General features: G+C 38.6%; 1 pseudogene; it reads left to right on the top strand.

Moving 5' to 3' along the window:
• The first annotated feature begins 17,336 nt into the window (after positions 1–17,336).
• Positions 17,337–17,731, top strand: LOC105810720 (annotated as a pseudogene).
• The last annotated feature ends 2,109 nt before the right edge of the window (positions 17,732–19,840 follow it).

The raw sequence follows: 19,840 nt of genomic DNA, 5'->3' as shown, positions 1-19,840 counted from the left end.
TTTGCAACATTGCTAGCCCTAAATGAATGCCTTTGTAGTTCAAATAATCTTTTCAGGGGAGCTGTCCTAGCATCATAGCCCAAATGCATCTTGGTTTTGACTATTAAATGAAAATCAGGGCTCAGCCGTGCTTGACTTTTCCAAGCGGAGCGATGTTTGGGAAGGGCGGTGGCAGCTCTCATGCACAACAAGTTAGCACCCACTGCAGGAGGGCCAGGGCATTAATAACAGCCCACAGCCTGAGCTACCCCAACTCTCACCCCCACTCCCTACTAGAACAAAGCTCCAGGAGAGATTTACGTGGCTTCCCTGAGGCTGAGCTACCTTCCTCTTTCAACCACACCAACATTTCTCTGATTTATGGACCCTCTGTCCAAGAGGACAGCCAGCTGACCTGCTAGCATCTGACTGGTCGCTTCGAAGCATCAACTTTGGGGATAGATGTATTCATTCTTCATGGCAGGCAAGGCCAAGGGGAAGAGGGCAAGGTGTGTGTCCAGGCCATGCCCCTACTATCAGATGCCTGTGGATATTATTTTATCATTTTCCCATAAGAAGGATGTGAACATGGCTTATGATCTTGAGTGTGACCTTTGAGCATGTCCAGATGGATAGAAAACCAGTCCTGGCTCTCTGAGTCTAAATTACAAAGCTTTTAAAATAAGGAAACCCTCCCTCCCCAATTCTAAACCTCAAACAAGCTGAGGGGAGTCAGAATGAAAATCTGTCAGGGAGAGTGTGCTCAAATTAGACATTCTAGTAGAAAGGACAATGCAATTTATACAAATAAAGAAAACACACAAAAGAAAGGAAAGAGACCAAAGGAAATTAGAAATCCATCTGCATGTCTTCACAAAGGAAAGGCTAAAACCTTAACAGCAGTAACTTGGGTCCTAAAAATTTTGATATTTCTGACTCCACGGCCTCAATTCTCTTGCTGAAGCACAAAAAGGTCCATGATAACACAGAAGCCTCTGCTTTTTCCAAACAGAGCAGGTTTGATTTTTGAGGCAAGGAATGGGAAAAAAAAATCAAATGGACTATATTTCTTAATATATTCTTAGGGTATGTTTATAAATGTATAAATGTATAAATAATATTTTAAAATATAGCCGTAAGTGACTTTATAAAGGGAGATGATACAGCTATCCAGAAAACTCGAAGGCCTTGATTTGCCTTCATCTTGTTTCTCTGACTACAATGATTTAAAATTATTACATCAAAAATATTTGGAGGGAGTTAGTTTTGATTGGTATAGGAACTGGTTTAAGTAAACACTTCTTTTGCTCTAGATATGCTAAGACTTATGACCACATATTAAAATATGAATCAGATATGAATAAGAATGTGGTATAACTTTCACCAGTTTTGAAATCATCTAGCTTACATTTTTAAATCTTTTTTTAAAAAAAAAAAAAAAACAGATACAAAGTACAATTGTAAAGGGCTCTTGGATTCAACTCAGAGAATTTGGTACCTAGAATAGCAGACCATATTTAGGAACCAGGTCATTATTTGTCTTTCAAATCCTTATTTGTTTTACTCAGTAAAACAATCTGCAAATAATATTGCCTAGGAAAATTAGTTCATATTACTGATATTACGGGAGTAAAGTTTATGGGTTTTTTTGCCAAATATTAGAATTAGACAATCATTTGTTATTGATCCACTCACACCCTTCTCAGAGGGACTTAGCATTCCTGTTGTCCTTATTTAGAGATAGCAAAATGATTGGCTCTGGATGCTTTCCTAATTATACAAAAAAGAAGGCTAAAAGTTCAGTAGATCCAATACAACATGCTTAATTTTAACTTCTCACACTCTTTCCATTTTTAAAAATTTAATTACTATTAAACTGTAGAATATTTATATGTTATTGACACATGCTGGACATTCAAAGGAGAAAAGAAATACTTTCCCTGAGCTTTCGAAATACTTATTTTACCACTTCGAAGTGTCCTCTCTTTCTGTCTTTAACACATCAAAACAGGGAAGAAAGAGCTTTTGTGTTATAACTACAGAGAAAACATTTGAGAATGTGTCAATGCAGTGAATACCAGCACCAGTTTGGGGGTTGGTTTGTTTTTTCCCCCTGCCGTGGTATTTCTTTTCCCTTTGCTTTTGCAGTCTTTAAACTCTGGCCACTTTGAGAAAGGCAATGGTTGAAATGAAAAGTTAGGACAAATTGCATTAAACCTGCGTGTTGCCAGAATATGAGCATAATGAAAGCAGTGCTGGAACATTACATAGCCATAGCAGCTCTCCACACACAGAAAATTAAAACAAGATAAAAAGTAAATGCTGGGTGTTTTTTTTGGTTTTTGTTTCTGTTGTTGTTGTTTTTTTTTTTTTTTTCCTTTTGCTTCAATATCTATGACCTAAAGGAAAGGGAATTCCTGTTTCAAAAAAAAAAAGTTTCCAGGGTTGCCATTTCTCCATGGTAGAGGTGTCTGAATGTGTGTGTTTGTGTGCGTGCATGCGAGTGTGTGTTTGGGGAGAAAGAAAGAATGGGGGAGGAGGAAGGGCAGATAACTTTACTGACATATTAATTCTTTAGATAGCAGTAAATGAATGGTCCAAATAGACATTTGTTTCCCTTAATAGGTTTTGTACAGGTCTCTTACAAGCTGTGGCAAATGCTGCATTTATATGTATATTTATTTAGAAGGATAGAGAATAATAGATGTAGTCTGTCTATAGTCGCAGTTATTATTTAAAGTCCAAAGAGGTTACAACTTTTTTCTGCTCCAAACACGAATACAAAGTTCTCTTGTATATGCCCCTTGCTTTATGTTGAGGGCCAATTAAAAATAAAGATAATATTCTAACTGTTGAGTCTTAGGAGGAAAAAGAATGAGGCTAAAAAGGCAAAATGACTCCAAGATGGCTGCCTCTTCCTTCTTCCTCCCCCTTACTGCCTGTTTTCAACATAGAAATTAACGTAATATTTTGTTTAGAAATCACATTGTAGGTCATTTGCAAATGAGGCAGCCTCTGAGGCACCAACGTCTGCCTAGAATACCCTCATGATGCCATTGAAGTATGGAGAGAGATTAAAATGCAAACATTCAAATGTATTTAGGTTTGTACATAGACACACACATGCACACTTGAATGTGTGAACAACATACACAGCTGCAATGGAATAAAGGGCCAAAATTCTTAATTCTTAGGACAGAAGGGCAAAGGAGGGTGCCAGGCCACCACCTTTCTCCCTAAAGGTTAGAAAATGCACTGTTCATGGTCTGGATTCGATTTTTTAAAAAAGATATATCTCACTGATGACTCTCTCATTAGGCGGACTTCTGAAGTCTGGGGAGACAAGATTTCCATAAATTATCTCTCCAGCTCATCTCATGCTGGTGCAAAATGCAACGCTAAAACTGTTTTTCTATCTTTTTATATTTTTTTAAAAAGAGAGAATGTCAACTTAACCAGCTTCCTGACAAACATGTTAAAAGATTAAGATCACTAGTAATTACTACTATTAATTATAATAAATATATATTTTTAATCATAAAATCCCACCTATAAAGCTAAACTAAAAATAATGTGGGGAATAAATAAAAGTATATTTGGTGCTTTCTAACAGATTTATAGCAGGTTACTGTGTAGACCTGACTGCACTAGGCAAAGAACAAAGCAAATGGTTTAGTTCCTACAGGAAATATATTAAAAAGAAGAAAAAAAAAAAAAAGGAAAAAAAACCCACAACCCTTTATCTAAAAGCCATCAGGGACAAGCACTCAATACAAGTTAACAAGCAGGAACTGATAAGATAACATTTATATGAGGTCAGAAGTCAAATGCCAGTCAAAGGCTTTTAACCTCTTGGGTCATAAACAGGAATAGTTAAAAGTGAGAGGTAGTTATTTATCGGATTTTAAGGGTACCTGATCATTGCCAGAGAATCACCGATGATGAAACTAATTGGGATTTATAGAAAAGGAACTTTGTAGCTGTTCAAAGAAAATTAACCTACAAACCCACGATTCCTCAGTTGGTAGGGAGAAAAACAAACAAAAAAACCCCTCTTTGAGGAGAAAAATAAATCTAACAATTGAAACAGAGTTAGTAACAAAATCTCTCTCAGAAGCAATAATTTATAGCTAATGTACATATCAATTAATATATAGTAAATGATATTTTTATAAATTCTGTATTAACAATCTAACAACAAAAATAAGCATTACATAATTTATTTCCAATATATTTTTTTCTTTAATTCCTTTTCAGACCTCCTAAATTAGACAGAATATAATTCCAATATCACAATACTTCTTGCCCTGAGAATGCCATCATTTATAAATTTAAATATACATATTCTAATAGCAATTATTTTAAAACATCAGAATATTGAAACTGTTTAATTAAATTTTTATCTTAATCTATCCAGAGAAACAGATGTCTCTTTTATTTGCTGTTAGAATATTTTTTCTTTGTTTTGATTTTTGTCCTTTTTGTCTTTTTTTAGGTTTACATTCCAAACTCCCAAACAATTCCTTGTCCCTGAATCCATGCTAGTTTATATTTTCAAAGCATACCCACCCCCCTTTTTTCTTTTGCGATAAAAGAAAGCAGATCTAGATATTTCTTTCTAGAGAGAGATAGAGGGATTGTTGTTAGGCCTGCTAAGGCCCACTGTTTCTTTAAACAGAGTCCATAATACTCTAGGCGAACATTGTGGATTTAAAATGCTTTTAAATATTTATCACTAGTATTTTATCATCATATTCAAATGACACCTGGAGTGCACTCACCTTTATTGACAATCTCTGTTCTGAAAGTCCATTTGCTTCCTTAAAGCCCCCCAAGCAGAACAAGGACTACCCGTTTTCATTCAGTTAATGTTTAGTAAAAAACCAAGCAACCTTAATCAGCATGCTGATTGCATCGTCAACTAACAAATAATTTACTACTCTGAGCATTGCATTCCATTAAAAGCTCATTAAATTTTCTGTTCTCCAATGGGAGGTTTAGCTTTTGAACTGCATGCTTTTGCTTCAAATGATCATTTATTCAATCTTTGCAAAATGTTGTGGGTTTTTTTTCCTAAAGTATAGGTGAGCATTTCAATACCTATAGATTGCAAACATATGGAAACACAGCCCAGGGTTTCAGAATGTTCAATTTGATTTATAAACTCTGTTTAATAAAAATTCAACACAATCCCTGTACTTTTAGGAAATCCTGAAATAACTGAGTGTGTCTGTGGTTATGTGTGACCCAAACATAGTCTCAGAAATATTAATAAATAATATAAAATATTAAATCCTTTCCTTAAAACTTAACTTTTCCTTTCTCACATATTATAGCTATTATTATTTTTACCCTTGTACATAGTTATTTTCTAATGATTTAAAAAGAGGCATGATACCACAAAGCCCTTACCCTATTTGATGCAAAACTTAATACCTCTGGTGGTGGGGGGGGTGTTACTAGTTACCCAAAGAAATCCACATTTTCAAGGGTTTGTACATTTTTTTACAAACCTGCAATACCCTGAATTGTTTCCATGCCCAGACGTGTCTAGGAAAGAGTGTATTTATTATTTTTAATTTAGGGAAATGTAGGAAAATATCAGGACCCCAAGTTAACATGCATCTTTGGATTGCTAATTGTGCTCATTGCAAATTTGGGTCATTTTGCATGAGTGACTCTAATGTAGGGCTGAGATTGCCACACAGCCAGCGCAGTGGATTCCTGATTCCCCGTGCTAATCCTAAACTCGGTGATTGTGTCAGGTGCAGATCTGTATGCTCTAGCAGCTGGCTCATCCTCATCAATGCAAATAAGGCAACTCCTACAATCAGAGCCTTGCAAGTGTGAGGCCTGATTGCTGAGGGCAGGCTAAAACACTACACAGACTCTCACTTTCAAATCCTGCTAAGTGACAAGACAACTGCAATGTCCCTCCAGTTCAAAATCAACCTTTTGAAAACAAAACAAGGAGAAGGGGATGGCTACAAAGAAGAGGAAAATCCTAGTGTTTGGAAAGTGGACTTGTTTAGATGGGCTTTTTTTAGATACAGAGATAATGTAAAGTGCATTTCAACAAATAATTATTGAGGTTCCTATTTTGGGTAAAATACTTTGTTTTAAGAGCTGCAGGGAATCCAAAGGTGAGGGAGACACAATTCCAGCCTCCAAGGAACTCTATCATTTGATTGCAGAAAATTGTAAAGATTAAGATACTAGCAGAACTATTATTAAGGAGCGGTCACCAAAATTTTAAATGAAAACCAGAAAACATACTTTTAAGGGAAGTATTTAGAGACGGCATTATGGCATAGATGTTAAGAGTGAGGCTTTGGAAGCTTTGAGCTCAAATCCTGGCTTTGCCACTTACTTGCTCAAGTTACTTTGCCTTTCTAAACTATAATGACATCATCTGAAAAAGGGTGACAACACAAGCACCTACCTCACAGGGATCTTAGAAGAATGAAATGAGATTACGTAAATAACATACCACAGTGCTTGGCACATAGTAAGTGCTCAATAATGTCAGCTATGATTATTATTATTTCCTCCTTAACACACAAAGAAGGGATCCAGAAATAACAATGTGCCTTAGTTCGAAAGGCATTTATTTGATCTTGTCTCCAAATTCCCATTTTACATGTAGCACTTACCCTATGGAAGTAAAAATACTGTGAGTGCTAAAAAACCCTGTGTCTCTCAGTGGTGTCTGGACAACCCTGGCAACTCGGAACATGAAGGGGAGAACAAGAATTCCCTGTGCTTTTCCTTTTCTTCTTTTCCAAACACGTGTGCAGACTTCCCCTGCATTTCAGCCCCACCCTCTTTATTTTACTGCCTAATCTATAAAGGAGGATTAAGAGCAGCACGCTGCTTTGGCATAGAGCAGATTCTGGGTGAGGACCTGTAGGTAGAGTTTAATGAATACAATTTTCTAGGACTGTGAGTGCATATTTTTAGCTCCATGCTGGGCTTCAGTGTTGGCTCTTGAGACAGATGAACAGACCCTTTGATCAGACTTGGGTGTTGCTCCAAGAAGAATCTTTTTTTCAGAAAGTAGTTGGGGAAAAAATGTCTCCTCTTTCTCTTATTCCTAATGTGCACTCTATAGATTCAGACTCCAAATAGCTGGTCCTAGTCCCAATAAGTTGCATTGCAACATTGAGATGTACCATTGTGGGAAGAAAAAGGACTTCTGGGCAGGAATGGATCCACTTTCTCAAGAAAGAGAATGGCTGGTGTTCCAGTGTGTGGTTGCCATCCTTTCCCTTTTGAGAGTAGGGTAGAGGTAGTTAACCTTCCTAGGGGAGGTTTGGCCTAGACAACATCATAGACACCATATCCCCCCCGGAGTTACCAAACAATAAAACTGCTTCCTTTGCCAAACATAAAGAATGGTCTGGAGTTGGATATTAGCAAACAGCAAACCTCATAAAGAAGAAAGGAAGGGAGGGAGGGAGAAGGAAGAAAAGGAAAATAGGAAGAAGGATGGAAGAAAGGAAGGAATTAAATGAAGAGAAAAGCATAAAATAAGATCTCTTTTCTGTTTCAGTTTGCCAGAGAGAGAGGGGCAGCCATCCAGTTTTGTCTTGATTTTAGCCAGTGCCAGGCAAGGATGGGAAGGTGGAGAAGGGATTTTGATGTAATGCCAAGCAGGTCAGGGATGAGGCTCAGGGTCTTTTGGAAATAGCTGAGACTTTAATACCTTGGCATTGGGAGAGTGTGCGAAAGATGGGGAAGGATTTGATCTTTTGCATTCCCGCTCAGACCCTCTCCTTCTCTTTCTAATAGGATTAACAGATATTTTCCTAAGCAGAAATCAAAATGTGTCAAATCATCTGAGACAGTCAATTTGTTCACAATGCCCACGTTCTTGCAGTACCGATGCAGCACTATTCAAAAACAGTTTCATTTTAAGAGATACAATGCAGCGGAGAGGTAAACATTTATCTTCATAATCTTACCCTCCTTTCAGGCTGCTTAATTTTTCCCAGTGATTTTCCCCTCCTCTTTCACTCCCCCCATTCCCCGCCCCAGCTCAGCTTCAAAACATCTAGTACAAAAAAGACATGACTTCCCCAGAGGATTCGGGTCTCAGTGATCCTGATGATGCAATGTGTGCTCTCCATTATTCCTGGGAGCTCACTGGATGTGATCTGCCTCACAGCTTCAGCAGTCCTTATTTTTGCATCCCTTACAAACCCTCCCCGTACACCTGCAAAGGTTACCTCCACCCCTTCCTCCCACCTCATCCCAAGTTACCAGGACTCCTGCCCCATCCCACCCCAATCCTATACTCTTTTTTATTGTTATTATTGCTATTATCATGCTCTCCACCACCAGCACAGCCCTCTGCGGCTTCTCCTTAGGGAGGCATTAAGTTGCCTTCCTTTGTGCTACCTTAAAACCGCTTGTCCTCGTCTGGCTCCCTTTGAACAAAACAGATCAGTGTCACCTTTGGAACATGAATGAAAGTAGTTAGAGTAGGATTCCAACTTCACATTATTGGCATTCCTGAAAATCTCATGCATTTTCACCCCTCCTCCACTTCCCTGTCTTCTCATTGAGACCCCCATAAGATAGCAGCAATTAGAAGCTCTGAAATGAACAGAAACAATAGCTACCCATGTGTTTCATTCTTAAGACTTGAATAGTAGGCATTTAGCAAGCAGAATAAAGGCCGATTTTATTTCTTTTTCTTATCACTTGTATATTCAGTATACATGTATAGTTATCTTTTAAAAGTGTATTACCGACAGTAATTTCTATAATAATATATTTTCCATTAATATATTTGAGGCGTCTATTTAACCATAATGCTCTCTGTGATCTTGGTGTTAAAATATAATGAGTTGGTCCATTCCACTGAGAAAGCTCTCTCCACCATTTTCCCTTCCCACCTGTTAAAATGCTACCCATTCTGCAGGATCCAGCTCACAGCACATGTCCTCTAGGAAATTTCCCAGGTCCTCCCAGAAGATTTCTTCCTCCCTCAGGGCTCCCATCGTGGGTGTTTATGCATCTCCTCTACCACCTGTGGGGGTTGGCTTTGTGATCTGGCTATTGTTGATGTTCACCTGCACACTAGACCATGAGGCCTGGAGGACAAAGAACTCAATTCCTCTTTTCTAGTTTTCCTGCCACTCCTATGAGAGGGCCGGGCACAACAGAGTGACTCTAGTGGCTGAAGATGAGGTACTGATGATATCTCAGCCTTCTGAGCCTGAGAAAAGGCCCAAAATACCTGTTTTGAGCCTGTCTGGGTGAGGGAGATGTCAAGCCACTCCTGGCCCACTTCTCCCACCCCACTTCCACTTACATATGACAATGATTTTGAGGCTTTCCCACATTAGAATTTTTAATATTTTTTCATCTAAATGCTCATCTTTAGTAAATACATGACTAGATGGATTGTGAAGTGAGGGAATTAAAAAGTGCTATCTTATATCTGAATGAATAAATCATTTATATTAGCTCTTCTGTTTCTAGGCTGGTCTGGAATTGGCAACAAATACCTAAGCATCAGTCCTCTCTGACATAGTGTATTCATGTATTTTTATTTTTTTAAGCACTCTGACAAGTTGTTTACTGTGTCAATTAGCACTGGCCTGAAAAGGAGTTGCTGTGCTACATGTGTTTATATTTAGCTTTTGAGTCATCCTGATTATTTTGGCTTTTATTTGCACAAGGTATTTCTCTTCAAAGAATCACCACCACGCCACCACAGCAAAAACCCTACTTCAAATTTTAACATTTTCTTAAAACCATACCTTGTTCACAACCCTATCATTTCAGTATTGAATTTTTCCCCTGATAAGGCAAATGACACTTTAGCCTTAGTTAATGTAAAATAGGAAGGTGTTAATCTCATTTTCAACATGTCAGCTCTTCCAGGTAGGGTATTAATACGCAAGATCCCCTGCTGGCAGACTCAACAGAATCTTTCCGGCTGTGAAGTGAAGTCCAAACCTGGTAATTTTTGCTTTCCTTTATTGTGCATGCTCAGGTCTACTTCATTCATTGAAAAAGGTATATCAGTAGCTAAATGCATATGAAGAAACAAAGGAACGTTTGCAAACTATTGACTTAACTCTGTACTCAGACACTATGATAGGTTTGTTTTAAAATATTCACACACTACAAATATTTGGGTATGTTTGATGATAAATAGCAACTAGGTAAGACATATTTAAAAGACTCTCTAAGATCTATAATTTTGTATTAGAGAACTCCAGTCCAGTGTCACCATTTGTTTTGTTTAATTTGCTTTCTTTAAAACAATAATTGTAGGGCAGACTCAGTGGCTCATGCCTATAATCCCAGCACTTTGGGAAGCCAATGCAGGAGGACTGTTTGAGGCCTGGTGTTTGAGACCAGCATGGGCAATATAGTGAGACCCTATCTCTACAAAAATTTAAAAAGTAGCCAGGCATGGTGGCACATGCCTGTAATCCTAGCTACTCAGCAGACTGAGGCAGGAGGATTGTTTGAACCCAGGAGTTCAAGGTTACAGTGAGCTGTGATCATGCCACTGTACTGCAGCCTGGGTGACAGAGCAAGACTGTGTCTCCGAAAAAATAAAAGGAAAGAAAAATAATATAAAACAATAACTGTAAAGAACTAAACAAGAAAAAGTAGGGACTATGTTGCAGGAGGTATTTCAGAATCTCTTATTAAATAAGAAAATTTATACATTTGAAGTAACATGGGGAGCAAACTTTTCATTTTTATTTTTTCTTCAGGGTGTAGAGATGAAAGAAGAAAGGGTTTTCATAGTATTGAGTTGTTGTGGACAGTGTCAAGGAAATATGTTTCCTATAGAAATTTTTAGGAGTTTAGGGGACTTATTCTACTTATCATACCCTATTCCCTATTCCTATAACCACTAAAGGAAATTTTTTTAAGGGCAATTTCAAAAGAAGTCAGTTAGAGAAAGAAAAGAAGAAATCAGTAACTGTACGGAATATAGAAGAATATTAAAATTAAGCTGTCTTATTTATAAATATGATTAATAGGTTTTAAAGAAAATTTCACATTGTTCTAATTTAAGGAAGAATTAGAATTGGCATTTTAATTTCATATAAGAATAGAATTTTATGTGGTTTTTAAAATTCATAGATAAACAGATTATAGATATTGGTGATAGACATTGATTATAGATATCAGTTCATTTGAACTAAAAATAGAAGAGAAACAGAAAGGATAAGATGGAATGGCAGCATAGGCAAATAGAAGAACATTTCTGGGGTTGAGCAAGTAAAAGGATTGTGGCTGTGAAAACAGATGGAAAGGCATGGGCCCTGGAGGGCCCATGGGCCCTGTGCCCCAACGCAAGTCTTATGCCAAGTTGAGGAAAGATTTGAGAGCAGAAATAGTGATTATGCCACTGGGGAGATTAATTTTTGTACCTGTCCTCCCACTTGCTAGTCACATGCTCCTGTTTCATAGCTGGGACAAGTATTATTATGCCCACTTTACAGATGAAAAGACACAAGTGCAGAAAAGCTGAGACGCCTCTGAGTCATGTAGAGTTATGGACAAGCTTCAGGCCTGTGACTCTTCTTTCTTTCTTTTCTTTTCTTTTTTTTAAGTTTGGAATGGGAGTTTAAAAACTGAAAGGAAGGGAACCAAAAAGATGTGAAATAAGAAAAAAAGGGTCACTGAGGAAATATAAGCTGTCAAATCTATCCACAAAAATAAGACAGGTAAAAAGTGAGATGGTAGGATTTTTTTTTTATTCCTGTCCCAGTCAGTAACATGCTCAGTGCCTCTCTTTATTCATCTCCTGTCTGTACACATTTTCTCACACACCATTCTATAGTTGTAAAATTCATTTCCTTACCCACTGGGTCAATACTTTATCACTTTACCAGTTTCTTTTCGTAATCGCTTTTTATACTCCTTGCCAGTGAAAGTATACCCCCAGAAGAAGAGGACAACAAAAGGAAGGAGAACGTGGGCAGGAAAGGCCTGACAAGCAAGGTCACTATTAGAGCCACATCTTGATTGTACCATCTCCCCAGTGGGCATTATTACGCATTTCCCCTTAAGCATGAGGCTATGTTATTTTCTGTGTTTAGCTTTTACCTGGAACATGGATGAGCTGACCTAAAAATATAACAGAATTCAATTCTAGCATTGTTCATTGCAGCCACGTAGCTGATATTTTGTATATTGCATCTTAAATCTCCTTCTGGAAGGGTAAGGCCTGTATAATTTGTATCAGCGTTGACGTTTTGATTTTCTTTGAAAACAATTTAGTACAACTTTAATTAAATATCTTAAGCCTCACAGGTTAGTAGTTTGGAGCAAGATGTGGAAATAGTGGGAAAAAACAACTCATCAAAGTATTTAAATGACTTGTGTGTGCTCACACAACTGGCTGCATCTAGACTGGAAACCTGGACTTTTATTCTAGGCCCTGTACCATACACATTGCCTCTCAAATTCAATTCAGTCAGTGTTCATTGATCAATTGCCATGTGCTAAGTCCTATAGAGAACTGCATTGAAATTCCCCACTCATGGGTTTCTTCTCTTATTAGGGTATGTCCCAAATAATTCTAGAAAAAAAATTTAAAACATCTTTTACAGGAAGAGAAATTTTTAAGTCAAAACCCTCTTCTCTCAAAACCAAGACCCTATTTATTTATTATTTATTATTATGCAACAACTTAAATGAGGGAAATCTTTAGCTATAAGTAATGAAAAACAAACTACTAGCCTTATTTTTTTGCCTGCCAAAATAAGTAAGGATGTAGGCAGTGGGAGAAAAATTTGAGCACTAACATGCCTTTGTTATTCAAAGCTACCATCCCTAAATAGTTTCCCAGTCAACCAACAAATATTGAGTACTCCTTTCCCGTTAGGCATATGTTAGAAGCCTGAGAATGAACGAACAGACATAATCCCTACACTATTGAATGAAATAATTTAGATATCTGGTCTACTTTCAAAATATACTTCTCAGCCATTCATATTTTAGTAAGAATTACTTTAGATGAATAATCAATTTTCTTGTCTTTGCTCTAGGAGGATATTAATTAGCGACAGATCAGTTTTATTGTTTATGGTGAGGCTGTAGGGTAGAAAACAGAGGAAAACAATAAAAAGTGAGAGATCATTTTAGAGCATGGAGAATTTGGAAAAGGTGTCCCAGAATGGGATGTCACAGTGGAAACTCATGGTTACTGTAGGGCTCTGGATGTCTATAGAAAAATAGGTGGAGGAGTGAACAAGGAAAACTTTGCATCATTTTTGCCTAAGGATCTTGGTGGCAATTCATTAACTCAGGAATCTGTGAACTTAGAAATCTTATTAGAGAATTTGGATTTTATCAACCTTGAGTGATATCTGCAAAATAGCACCTCTTAGTCATCTTTTATGAGTGGTAGTTCCAGCCCCTGAAAGATATAATGAGAGACTATTGTATGTTCTCATATCAGCTATTTCATGAACCAGATAACTGATATTTTAGGTAGGTTTAGAGCAGTTTTCTTAACATTTTCCACCTAAGTATCCCTAACTAGTAGCTGAAGAGGAAGTTTTGGGTGGCAAAACCCCATCAACAGAATTATACCAGTGGTGGCAGCAACCAGGAGAACTGTTGAGACTAAGTCTGAAATGTCTTTAAAATATTGTGGTTGTTTTTCTTTTAAGCATTGTTATATACTACCCCATAACATGTTTGTTTCACATGAAAACAATACTTTAAAATACTTGCTATTATTTAAATTGACTCTCTGGGAAGAGATGCCATGATGATTGTGTGGGTCTTAGTCCACCCACACACTCCTGCACATGCGTGGGTATGTCTACAGGGTTTCACTGAGGAGGATGCTAAATGCGAGGTTTCAGTTGTCTGAGTGGTCACACTGTTGACCACTGGGAGCATCTTGAATTCGTTTGTAAGAGTGATTGCTCTAGTTGTCTCATGATACTCATTAGTTTCTGGGACCCCAAGTTTCCAAGGATACTTCCGACTGCCAGCGATATGGGCTCAGATGGCCAGGAGAGGTGGCAAATATGGGGCCCAGCATTCCAGGTCAAAATGAGTCTGGGTGAAGCATCACTGCCAGCCAGTTCCCTTATGGGCTGTTGATGGAGTTTTGCCATCTAAACTTCCTCCTCTGCTACCAGAATGGGCCCCAGTCAAGGAAGACTGGGTGCAAGACAATAGAGAGCACAGAGAACCTGATCCAACTCTGCCATTATCTAAATTCTTTCATTCCATCAATATTTATTAAGTATGTGGCAGGCATCATTTGAGACTGTGGGGATATAACACTGAAGACAGCCAAGGTCACCGTGGTAGGCAGAATACTGGCCCCCAGAGATGTCTGTGCCCTACTCTCCCAGAACCTGAGAATAGTTGCCTTATACGGCAAAAGAGACTTTGCAGATGTGAGAGCACAGATTTTGAAAAGAAGAAATAATCCTGGATTATCCAGGTGGGCCTAATCTAATCATGTGGGTCCTTAAAATCTGAGAACGCTTCCAAGTTGGGAGAAAGAGGAGACAAAAAAGGGACAGATTGAAAATGTGAGACTCAATCTGCTGTTTCTGACTTTGAAGATGGAGAGAGAGGCTATGATACAAGGAAACAGCCCTGCCAACACTTTCATTTTAGTACAGTGAGACCTGTGTCAGATTTCTGATCTCCAGAACTATAACATAATAGGTTTTGTGTTGTTTCAAGCTGCTCAATTTGTGGTAACTTGTCACAGCAGCAATATAAAACTAATACAATCCCCAATCTATTTGTGCTTGTATTCTAGTAGAAATAACAAAAATAAATATATACAAATGGGTATTTACAGATTATAATGAATAAGACTATAATAGGCACATCCAAAAACTTTTTAATGTTTTGAGAATGCTTCAATGCATTGATTTTGGCGATAGGCAAAGATTAACTCCCCTTGTAGGAGTTATCTCCCTTGCAGCTAGAGAACAGGCATCTGTCCTGGGTTCCACTAATTAGATATGGCCATGTTATTAATAGAATTTGAATCAGAGGCTAGTGATGGGAAAGGAAAGGATAGTTCAGGTAATTTCTCTTTCTCCCTTTCCCCCTCCATCCTCCTACCTTTCTCCCTCCCTCCTTCTCCCTTTTTCTCTCTCTCTCCCTATCCATCTCTCTCTCCTGTAATAGCTGGGGCTGCAAGATAATACATAGCACAAAAAAGCCAACTTGTCCTTGGCAGCTAGAGTTATTTCTTCATCAGATCTGTTCTGTAATATAGTTTTGGATGTTATTCTGGAAACTTAGCCCAAGCCTAGCTCTCCAGCCCTCTCAACAATACACTAAACTACAAAATATCCTTTTATTAAATTCTTTTTCTGCTTAACCAACCAAAATCATCTTTGATTCCTTACAACTGAAAGCCCTGATGAAAACAGACAGCAATTAGAAAAGACCAACTTTGGACACTGTGGTCAAGGAGATCTCTTTGAGAAGATGAGATTTGGACTGCGGCAGGAAGAATGTGAAGGAGCAAGTAATATGAACAGTGAGTGGAAAGCACTCAGGCTGAAGAAGTGCAAAAACTACTGTACTGGAGCTGGGGGTCCAGAGAGCAAGGCAAATAAGACTCTTGCCTTCATGGCATTCACCTCTGTTTGGGGGGGTGGTTTAGAAAGTCAAAGGTAGGTAAATGATAGATAACATAATTCCAAATAGTGATGAGTGTTATAAAGAAATAAGAGAGTTGTGGATGCAGGTCAGGGACTATTTTGGATAGAGTGGGCAGGAAAGACCTTTCTGAGATGACATTACATAGAGACATAAGAGATTTATGATTTAGAGAAAGTCCTTTGGGTACACTATTGGGACATTTTGCTCATGGAAGTGAACTTCCTAAGAATTCTAACAAAAACAAAAACAAATATTGCAGGGTCGTCTCTGCCAAGACTAGAAATGTTGGGAGAATCTAACAAATGTCCCTAGAGACACAGATTTTTAAATAGCAGTTGTGATCATCTTTTTAATGATGTTCTCAACCTTGAACTTGCCAAATACACAAGAAAACATTTTTTAGGGAGATAAAGCCTCCTTACATTATGAACATTCTTTCACATCTACAAATTGGCTTACATTTTGTCTTAGAGGGTTGCTATGTGAACAAGTACTAAAAACAAAACAGAAGAGACAAAGGCAATTTTGGTTCTTCATCACTTTCTAAGAACCTCTTCTGGTTTGATGGACTAGTCTGTCAACAATGGAATGAAGCCAGCATTAACAGGAGGAAACCTCAGCTTCAAGCAACAGTCTTCCAAAATAATCTATCTGCAGGTGGAAGTTGCTGGTTTCATGTGAGCATGAAAAATCAATTATCGATGAAAAGGTATTTACTTCTTTTAGAGTCCATATATTTATTGACAAATAAATGTTTTCTTTTTTTATTTTTTTTATCTCCCCAGAGGAAAGAACAATCTCTAAAATTGTTTAATCAACTTACTGACCTGAATCAAAGCTTTGGTGGAAAAAAGGAATGTATTTTCTCAGATAGATCCCAGAAAAGATAGGGCAGGTGGGTTTTTGGTGTGTTTGTTTTTCAGTAGACCAATTATCTGAAATACCTTTTTCCCTGAAAATCAAAAAATTATTCCAGTAAAATACAAACAGACTTACTGGTAAATATGACAAATTGAGCACATACATCTACTTTTACTTTCTTCTCAAACCCCAGAAATGGCAATAAAAGGCATTTTTAGGAAGTGCAAATCAGTAAAACAGAGAGAACAGAAGAGCAGAACAAAACAAAGAAGCAAGTAAACGAACAACCTGAGAACAGAAAGCAAATGAATGAGTGGTAAAAAGAATGGAACAGACATGAGAATAGGAAACCCAAAGCCAACAAAGGGAAAAGCTGTGGACCAACCCAATTTCACACCAGAGACTGCACAAGGTTCTAGGATTGACAGCAGTAGATGTCTCTGGAAATAGAGCTGAAGTGGGGTAGGTAAAATAGAAAAATTGGATGAAAGTCCAAAAAATCAGATCCATCAATGACGTCCTCAACTCCCGACATCCAGGCAATCACCACCCTTTTCTCCACCCCCTAACACTCTCTCCTTAGGAGAGAATTGGAGATCTAGTCTCTGGGGAAGATTAAACACAGGGTCTTTTGGCTGGGTTGGGGTTGAAAGTTAGGATAGGATAGGATACTAAAAGCAGGGAAAATAATACATGTTAAATGCTGAAAAGCCTACTCCTCTTACCTATTCAGCTATCAGAATAGTTGACAAATTTTTACCCTCAGCCTGGAGTTTGGAAGTTCCGTCTCCATAGGGTCTGACTAGCTCAAAGGAAAAGGTTTGAAGATATCGGCCTTCGCTTCCGGGGCAGAGGTCACCATGGCCTCCGCCTTGGCTCTGCCCGGCTTGCGGTCTGTTAAGCAGGTTCTGGTTCAATTCTGCTCCTTTGAGAAGAACGCGGAGTCCACGAGGACCTTCCTCCAGGAGGGCAGAGGCGGGAAGGTCGACTCCGCCCATTTCAGCTGCTTGGCGACTGCAGACGTGAGGCACGACGGCTCCGAGCCGGGCGTGGCTGTGCCGTTTGGAGAGGGGCGTCGCTTGACCATGCGTGGCGCGCACCTCACCGCTCCGGAAATGCTCACTGCCTTCACCTCCCACATCCAGGCCAGGGGCCCGCGCCGAGTGGGAACAGGCCGGGCGCTGACAGCGCCGAAGAGACCGACGATCGGATTTTAGCCGGACTAGGACACTTACCTAAGAAGAGCTTGACTTAATCATTCAAATCACTATCTGGAAGGCTACAGAGTGCAAAACAAAAAACCAAACAAAACAAAAAACAAACCCGCGAGGCGTGTGTATGAACTTGAATTTATTTTACTTTCTTACCATCACTCACTGCTTAATCCTGTTGAATTTGGCTTCTCCCATACTCACTCAAGGTGCCTCTTACTAATTGCAGTACAAAAGAACACTGACAGACTGCTGTTTTCTCAGTCCTCATCTTTCTGTCTCAGTAGCATCTGCCGCTCTTAATTCACCCCCTTGTGGAAACTTTCTCCCTCTTGGGTCCTTTTTCTTAACCATAAAGGTGTCCTATCCTCATCCTTCTTTTTCTTCTCTATTTTTTCTGAGGCATCTCATCTTCTGTCATAATTTGAACTGCCCTCCCTGGGGTTAAACCCTGTATTTCTCTTTGGTTCTAATCCCAACTTCTTCTTTTTTCCCCCCAACCCCCTCGGGCAACACCTAATTCCAGAAAATGGAATGAATGTTCCTGAATCCCAACTTCTGTGCTATAGTCAGCTTACCTACTAACAATTTCCTCCAAATCTCCAACTCCAACCAACACTTTGCCTGAATTAGGATTGATAATCTTATATACACATATACTTACCCCCCGTCCACTTACCCATTCCTTTTATTTTTATTTTTTAATTCCCCCTCCCCCTCACCATTCCTTTTAAAGGCACTTGGTCTGCCCATCCACCTATGCTGGAAATCAGAGTATTCTCTCTGGTTCTGCCCTGTCCCTTTCCCTGCATATCTGGTCAGTCAGTTCAGAATATTCTGTCTTTTAAAAACTCCTGAAATGATCTCTTCATTCCCATTCAGTCTTCTTTATCATTATTGCATTCTCCCACCCAGTCTTTTTCCACATTATTTTTGCTTCTGCTTAATTTTACCTTCCAAAGCACATGATTGGTTTTATCTCCCACTACTACCTGTTTTAGAAAACAGTGCCTAAAGTGTTCAGCATCCATTGATGTGAGTAATGAAATCAACTTAGGGGGTAAATCAGCATTTTTTTAAAAATTAAAATAAAATAAAAATTATCAGAGTTCATGGAACGTGGAAAAAAAAGACACTGGCATTCTCAGCTCCTCAACTCAACAGCCAAGCCAGATCACCCTGAAGTAAAACCGTGGTTGGAGAAGGTACTTGCTGCCTCTAGCCCAAATACTCCTACACACACACACACACACACACACACACACACACACGTTCACACTCAAACAGACTCACTCAGAGATGCCCAATGTCTTTTTTATTTGAGGGAAACATTTAACTTAAGGGGTAAAAGGACCAAAATAAAGCAACAGATAAAAGCAGCTTAGAGGAAACACATGCCCTACATGGAAAAGAAAACTCCAAAAACAAAATAAAACATAAGTCATATCCTCAGAAAAGTTAAAAAAAAGATATTACAATCATGAAACAAGAATAGAATACTATGATAAGTGAGAATATTCAGAAAATAAAACAAGCTGTTGGAATTTTTTAAAAATATGTATGTAATAGCATTAATGAAAAACAGATTAGAAGGTGTCATAGTCCATTTCGTGCTGCTATAACAGAATACCACAGACTAGGTAATTTATAATCAATAGAAGTTTATTTGGCTCACTGAAGGCTGGGAAGTCCAAGACTGAAGGGCTGCATCTGGTTAGGGCCTTCTTGCTACGTTATTCATGGTAGAAGAGCAGAAGGGCACAAGAGCATGTGAAAAGAAAAGAAGGGAGCCAAACTCATCTTTTCATCAGGAACCCACACCTGAGATAACTAACCCACTCATTAATTAATCCATTCATGGGAGCAGAGCTCTCATGACCTAATCAACCAGAGGTCCTACCTCTCAACATGGTTGCATTGGGGATTAATTTTCCAACGCACAAACTTTGGGAGACACATTCAAACTATAGCGGAAGGATTGGAAGGTAAAAATTTATGAAGAAATTTCCCAGAGAGTAGAACAGAAACACAGAGACATACAATATTAAAAAATAGGTTAAAGGCCGGGCGCGGTGGCTCACGCCTGTAATCCTAGCACTCTGGGAGGCCGAGGCAGGCAGATTGTTTGAGCTCAGGAGTTCGAGACCAGCCTG

The sequence above is a fragment of the Propithecus coquereli genome, unplaced genomic scaffold (genome assembly GCF_000956105.1).
Source record: "Propithecus coquereli isolate 6110/MARCELLA unplaced genomic scaffold, Pcoq_1.0 Scaffold22, whole genome shotgun sequence".
Taxonomy (NCBI): domain Eukaryota; kingdom Metazoa; phylum Chordata; class Mammalia; order Primates; family Indriidae; genus Propithecus; species Propithecus coquereli.
This window is presented reverse-complemented; position numbering and strand designations above follow the sequence as displayed.